The 7,266-nt window shown below is 36.1% G+C and overlaps 1 long non-coding RNA gene across 1 annotated transcript; it reads left to right on the top strand.

The window, feature by feature from the left end:
• The first annotated feature begins 769 nt into the window (after window positions 1–769).
• On the top strand, window positions 770–3,991 carry LOC140016965 (uncharacterized). Its single transcript, XR_011823248.1, has 2 exons — window positions 770–978; window positions 3,469–3,991. It is a non-coding gene; the product is annotated as an uncharacterized lncRNA (long non-coding RNA).
• The last annotated feature ends 3,275 nt before the right edge of the window (window positions 3,992–7,266 follow it).

Raw genomic sequence — 7,266 nt, 5'->3', positions numbered from 1 at the left:
CCTTGCATGTGTTGTGGCGTGCAACGACTCAAAAATTTGCTCATATTTTCTTATAATTTCCTTTTATTTTGAATAAACTATTTTATAATTCCTTTACTACTACTTTATTTCCTCATTAGTTGTAATATGTAAGAAAATCGAGAGTTTTACCTTTATTTTTATAGTTAGCGTAAATTAGGCTTTTACATATTTTGATAGTGTGATTAAGTGATGAGCTGTGTGTACTAAATTTAGTGGATAAAAGTGAGTATTAGGTGAGAGAAAATGTATTATTAGAAGTGCTAATAATAAGTTAGTGAATCATAAGTTAAAACACAAGTACGAGAGAGAGTTAAGGAAGTAGGATTGAACCGACTCGCGCCGTTTGTACCGGTCGATGGCACCGCTTGACTAATATTTTCTTATCCTAATCTTCGTATTTTTCTTTCATTTATCCTTCCCTAATAATTATCCTAGTGTGGCCGAAATTTTTGACCAAAGAAAAGGGATAGACTAAGACATGATTAAGACTAAGCTATCAATTTTTCTCTTATTGATAATGACAAGGCACAAAATTTGACCAAAATCAAACCACAATCTCCTTCTTCCTCTTGGATGAATTGAAGAGGAAAAAATCAGCCATAATCTTCTTATCCTTGGCCGAAATTTTTGACTAAGCATGAGAGAAGGAAAAAAAAGAACAAAGGTTGGATTGCCACTAATGGCTAATTTTGACTAGGCTTTCTTTAAAACTTGTCTTTCTTGTTGGACACAAATAACACTCCATTTTCTTACCTCTTGGCCGAGAGAGAGAGAGAAGAGAAAGAGAGGAAAACTACTTCAAGTTTCATCTTATTTCCTAGCTACAACTTGTGGGAAGTCAACCTAAAACCCTAAGCAAATCCATAGAGAGTTGCTACAAGGAAGGAAGGTGGCTGGTGTGGAGTGTTTTTGGGGGAAAAGGAAGCTGCAATTTGCTACTCATCTTGAGGTTTGAAGGTACTTTTGGCAAGAAGCTACTTTATTTCTTTAATCTTGCACTTGAATGAGATTAGTGCTTGTTTGTAGTAGATTTCATGGAAGATTTTGTAGTTTTGTATAGTAGATTGTTATTTCCAGCTTTGAATGATGAATTCCAGCTTTGCTAGGGAATTTTTGGGCTGTCCATGAGAATTTCCAGCTTGTACAAGCACTTTTGGCTTTCTTTAAGGAATTTCAGCATTTGTTAATAGTTTTAGCTTAGGGCCTGAATTTTCTAGCTTTGATATGTTAAATTGCAGCCTTGGGATGTCTTTTTAGCTTGCTTGTGGTTGGCTTTGAGTATGAATTTGCTATATTTGGATGGTATTGTGGTTTCCGTAAAAAAAAAAAAAAAGGATGGTATTGTGGCCTTAAATAAGTGTATAGATGACCTATGACTTGTGGTTGTGATTGAGTTTAAATTGAGAGGAAATTTGGTGCTGATTTTTGGAAGGAAAAATAAAGAAAACAAGGGGAAGTGCTGTTGAAATTTTCTGCAGGAACCCTTGAGCAGTCTTAGAAAATCTGCTATATCTTGTTGTAGAAAAGTTGGAATTGAGTTCTGTTTGCTTTGTTTGAAACTAGAGTCAGACTACTATCAACCGTGAAAATTTCAGCCTTTTTCTCAACTCCTATGAATATCTATGATTTTTCAAATTTAACTGAAATTGCATACCTGTTCTGTCTTTTACTGGATGAAGTAGCAACTTGGGCTGCGAATTTCTCCATGTTTTAGATTTAATCAGTTTTTACTCAAAACATGAAAGTTGTAGGTAGTTGAGTTATCTTTCCACCCAGAAAATTTCACCTCAATTAAAGCACTGTAGCTTGTGGAATGACTAAGATACCCCTGACTGCCCAAATGCCCTATTTAACCGACAGCTTTCTTTTTTCTCTGAGATTTCACTTTTTGACCCTGAAAATGCTAGAACTAAGTGTCTATGTCTTCATTGGAAATGTAGTCTATGTTAAATTGGTAGATTGAATGAAAATCTCGGAAGATACATGGCTGGAATCTTGTTTTGAAACCCGAATGACTGATTGTATTCTCTCTAGCCTAACTTCTGTTTCGTGAATTGAAGTTTATGCAGATATTGGTTAAACGTATCCTATAGTACCCTGTTTTGCTCCATGTATTATGATTACTTTGATTTAGAAAGAAACATAGAGCCTTTGGGGAAGTGAAATGTGCACTACTTGCTTAATTGTACTAATTTAAGTGTTTATTAAATGTTACTTGCTCGGCAAACCTCACTGAGGTTTAGCTCAGCCCTTTTAGCTTTGTTTTCCTTACAGGAGTTGGAGATTGAAAAGTGATTGGATGGAAGTGGAAAGTTATTTTGGGAAGATCCATCACTGTGTGTATATATTGTAGTTTCGAAACGTCATAAAATTTTCCTCGATTTGATATACCTAGCTGTAGTTATGACCAAAACACCGAAGGAGGACAAATCTGCCACTTAGACATTCTTCTTTAAAATTGGTTTTCAGCTTTGATTTTGACGGTTGTATTGCTAGAATTGACTTGTATTTGGATGGTATTGAGCCTAGTTGAAGAGGTATTTTGTTAAGCTTGCGAATATGTTGAATTGGGCTGATTTGAAGGAAAAAATGAAGCCATATATGGCTGGAAAATAGCTAAATACAAAGGGCATGCTGCCCAAATTTTCACTCGAGAGTTAGGCTTATGTACTCGCTACTTGAGCGGAGATTTGAGGTCGAATTGGACTTGGATCGTCTGTGGTAGTCGAATTACCTTTAGTCAAGGTATATAAGCTGAAATTTTGCCGGAACTCATACCCTTGAAAAGTGAAAGTTGCGGCCCTTTCAAAATACAATTTTTTCGGTCTTTGATACTAAGTGCGACTTCCAAAGTCTAAATCACTTCTTGATCAAAACTAAACGAGCGAGCATGAATTTTCTAGAGTTTAATAAGTAACTTGAATACTACTTAAACGAATTGCATTTACTTGATTTTCTTGAAGCGAAACTCTTATGTTTCGAACCCTAGTTGATTTTAAACTCTTGCATAATATTTTACCACAGATTTGGACTCCATCCAAGGAGTTGCACCTAAGCGTGACCTTGAAAATCACTAGACCTTTGGTGAGTGCTTCCAAGTGCATGTTTGTATTTGATACTTGCTTTTACATGTTTTATTAATGTGCTTGGATAATATTTGACTTGTTTGGACGGACAAGGGTGTACTTTATCGCACTTGTTCTAAACGTGACTTGTTGTTATGCCTTGATGGCACTTGACTTGATATTCTTGTCTGATGTATTTGTCTATGCGTGAGCACTCTCTGGAATTCCAGAAACCCTGTGACAAGTTATTCGAGTCGAGCCGGTAAGGACTTGGTTGATTAGATAACGAACCCTGGGTCTCTTGTTTTGTTAAGTGGAGTGATACCTCCTCGACTAATCGGTATACTCGAGTATTACCATGCGTGTTTCTCGTGGTGTTCAGGCCTGGTAAGGGGGTTGAATGGTGGACGGATTGGTGTCAAGCGGGGCTCTACTGGACTAGTTACTCTACTTGAAAGTTGACGGAGAGTCAACTACTACTTGATCAAGCTATGATGGAGCTATTTTGAAATAGCGGCGACATCCTTTCATTTGACATGTTAAATAACTAGTGCTTGGCCTTACAAAACTTTATTACTCATTTTCTTGACTTCATGTGCTCGCTATTTTGATACATGTGATTTTAAATCATGGTCAACTTGCTATTTGGGTCTACATGAAGTTTTGGAGCCTCACTGAGCTTTAGTTCATTTTATGAGATTTGTTTTCCTTACAAGGGATACAAGCAAGGGCGTGGGGACGGGTACAGGCTAGCAAAGTCTAGTTTTTGAATTTTTGCGATTGTACTCACGCTAGTGCTTGACTAGGGTTGGATGTATTTGGATTTTTGAAAATTTTGACATATTTGGGCATGTATGAGCCTTGGAGTTGGATTTAAGTATTAATGTATATTTTAAGCTTGGAAATTGTTGTTTAATTTCCTTTCTATGGTTGTAAGTTGTTTTCTTTAAATGAGTGAGTGAGTCCTGGAGAGAGTTGGGCAGGCGGTCCGCTAAACCCTAGGGTATGCCTTAGGGGGAGGTGGGATTGTCACATGGTGTCAAAAAAAATTAAAGATACATGGCTCATTTGCATGCATTCCACCTAGCTAATACGTATGGCCTCCTCGGCTAATCAGGTCTAGAGTTTTTTGTTGGAAAGTTTCTTTATGACACCCTTTTTACTCTTTTGTGCTCCAAAGTCTTACAACCAACACCAATTGCCAAACATAAATAGAATCAATCCAATAATGTGATATTTGGCCAAAAGCATTTTGCAATTTCACTAATCAATATGCACCCTATCAACTCTTTCCACACCTAAACCATACTTGTCCTCAAGCACGTGAATAATTAATTAAGTAGTTGAGTTCAAACAATGGCTATTGCTCAAATCACCCATTATCATGGTACAATTAAAACACATATCAAGCTTTAATGGCTAATCTCCGAGAGATATCTCTCTGATTAGTTTTTAAAATCAAGAACTCTTCCAATTCCTAACTAACAAATTTAAGAATATAAAATATTTAACCAGCATTGGTCAGCAAATAGTTTGACTATTAAGCAAAATCTCAACATTATAACTCATGGATCTGCAAGCTAGCATAATCATTCAAGCACTTTCACATTCACATGCACTTTTTCATTTTCTATCCTTTTTTTGGGCATCTTTTTCTTTTTCAAGATGTCCCTCACACTTACGTTTTTTTTTTCAATTTTTTCAGGAAAAATGGCTAGTTCTTAGCCACGCAAACCTTTTGATGCGAACTCCAACATCTACCAAATGAAGGAGTTCAATTACTCAACTTTCACCACTTAAGGATCACATACTCATAGTAATCTCCACTTTTTGATGTGAAAGTCAAAACTTGTGATGAATACTAAGCAACGATAACTAGCAGAGTATATCCAAACATTATTCACAAATAAACACCAAATTAAAATTAAAGACCACACAAGCCCACTTTATTTTCCAAATATGGAGAACTAAGATTAATAGTTGAACCAATTTACACAAAAAATAGTATGAAATGCCTATGGTGGGTTATAAATTGAATTCGGATAGGTGTTCTAGAGGGAATCCATGCCCAGGTGGTAGGGGCGGTTTGGTGCGGGATTGGCAAGGCAGGTTTGTTTTTGGTTACTTGTGTTTTGTTGATGGTTTGACAAGTTTACATGAGGAGCTTAAGGCTATACTTTTTGGCGTATGACAGTGTATATCTCATGGATTTTATGACTTACATATTGAAACTGACTCATTGGTTTTAGGTAAGATGGTTTAGGGGTGTTTTGTATGTCCTTGGAAATTGCAAGGGGATTTGGAGGAGTTGTTGAGATACAGGCATCATTTCCAGGTTATCTCGCATTGTTATAGAGAGACAAATAAGCCAATTGATAGACTTGCAAATATAGGGGTTGGATTACAAATGAATTGTACTTATGATACTTTTACAGTACTTCCTCGTCTAGTTCGTGATGATATTCAATTCGATAGATTAGGACTCGCTAGTTTTCGAACAAAAGTTCATTGAAATGTCTCAAGAATCCTCTGTATTGTTATGATTTTAAATAAATAAATTGGGGCTGGCATGCCCCCCTCGTATACAAGGTTGGCAAAAAAAATAGTAGGAAAATATTAACAATACCTAGAAAAGTTAGCCAAAAAATGCAGAAGCCACAAAATCTAAATATTCACTAGAGAGATACTCTTAGAGTTTACCACGCCATACTTAATACATTAGCATATAAAACCTTAGCAATAGTAAAATTTGAGACATTTAGCCATTGCTTATTAGGACTAGCCACAAAAATGCACAAAAGAAAAAAATGACAAAAATGAGATGAAATTCGAAAACCTCTAACAAAATTCCAATAAAAATGCCTACAATGAAAATTATCAATATACTACATCCCCATACCAACTCCTTAAATTGTTCCCATTGTAAGAAATATAGAACAAAAGAATAGAAAAAGGACAACAAAACTTCCTTGATCACAGAGGGGGCCGTAGACGGCTATGGATGCAAAGCAAAAGATAGTGTGAATCCAACATGATGAAAATAAGCCGCCAAATTCTACATCATCTTGGTTATGTGAAGTTCGACATTGGTCAAGCGACTATCCATGTGCTGAACCTGTGCACGCAGGTACTGTAACTCAACATCTCAAAACAATAGTGAGGAAGGTGTGAAGATAGAGGGTCTAGGATCCCTACCAATAGCGCCCAATATGGACAAAGGGCTAGAATGAGTGGAACCACATCTAAAGGGAATGCGTGTGGGTCCTAAGAAAGTGAATTGCCACACACCATTAATTCACTCCACTATGCCTTTTTTTTTCTAGACATACCAAATCTAAAGGTTCCATTTGACAAAGCAGATGCAAATCATGATTAACTACTAGATTAACTACTAGATGCAAATCATGATTAGTAAGATCAAGAACCACTAGATTAACTACTAAATGAGTAATATAGGAGTCAAGAATCAATGGTTTTTTTTTTTGGAAAACACAAATTTGAATTGGAAATCCAACCAATAGCCCAAATTTACTTTAATATTATTAAAACAAAGAAAAATTCAGGCCTAGAAAAGTTTTCGAACTATCATTCCTCCCTGAATAATTATAGTTTAGAAAACACTAAACATAGCACAAACTCGGGTATTTGAGGAAAGAACTCTTGGATTGGCTAGGATCATTTACGATCAACAAAGATATCCTACTAGATTTCAATATGAAAAGAGAAAAATAGCTGAACATAATCACAAGCACTCTCTGCATACTCTGTAGACTCCGCATATGCCTTATCAATAAACCCTAATAAGAAGAGAAAAATGGCTGAATATAATCACAAGCACTCTTTGCATACACCTTATCAATGAACCCTAATGCCAAATTAAAATTAGTGATGGATTGCTTAAACCCCCAACCCAATAATCGGAACCTAATCATGTTCAGAGTGGTGATAAAAAAGTCATTAGGCAAGTCAAACTCAAAGGTAGCATAAAACTCCCTAATTAGCTCAGCAACGGCAGTGCACCTAATGATAGGATATGGACGCCACCAATGGAAGTAAACATCCTCTCAACATCATCAAATATATTCAAAGAGACAAGTGTTAGAGGATGAATGTACTTACAAGGGATTATTCTCCTTTCACTACAAATGGAGCATCGTTGTTTATTTGCAACTTTGAAAAA

Source organism: Coffea arabica, chromosome 11c (genome assembly GCF_036785885.1).
Source record: "Coffea arabica cultivar ET-39 chromosome 11c, Coffea Arabica ET-39 HiFi, whole genome shotgun sequence".
Taxonomy (NCBI): domain Eukaryota; kingdom Viridiplantae; phylum Streptophyta; class Magnoliopsida; order Gentianales; family Rubiaceae; genus Coffea; species Coffea arabica.
The sequence above is the reverse complement of the archived record's forward strand: the minus strand, read 5'-3'. Positions and strand labels throughout refer to the sequence as shown.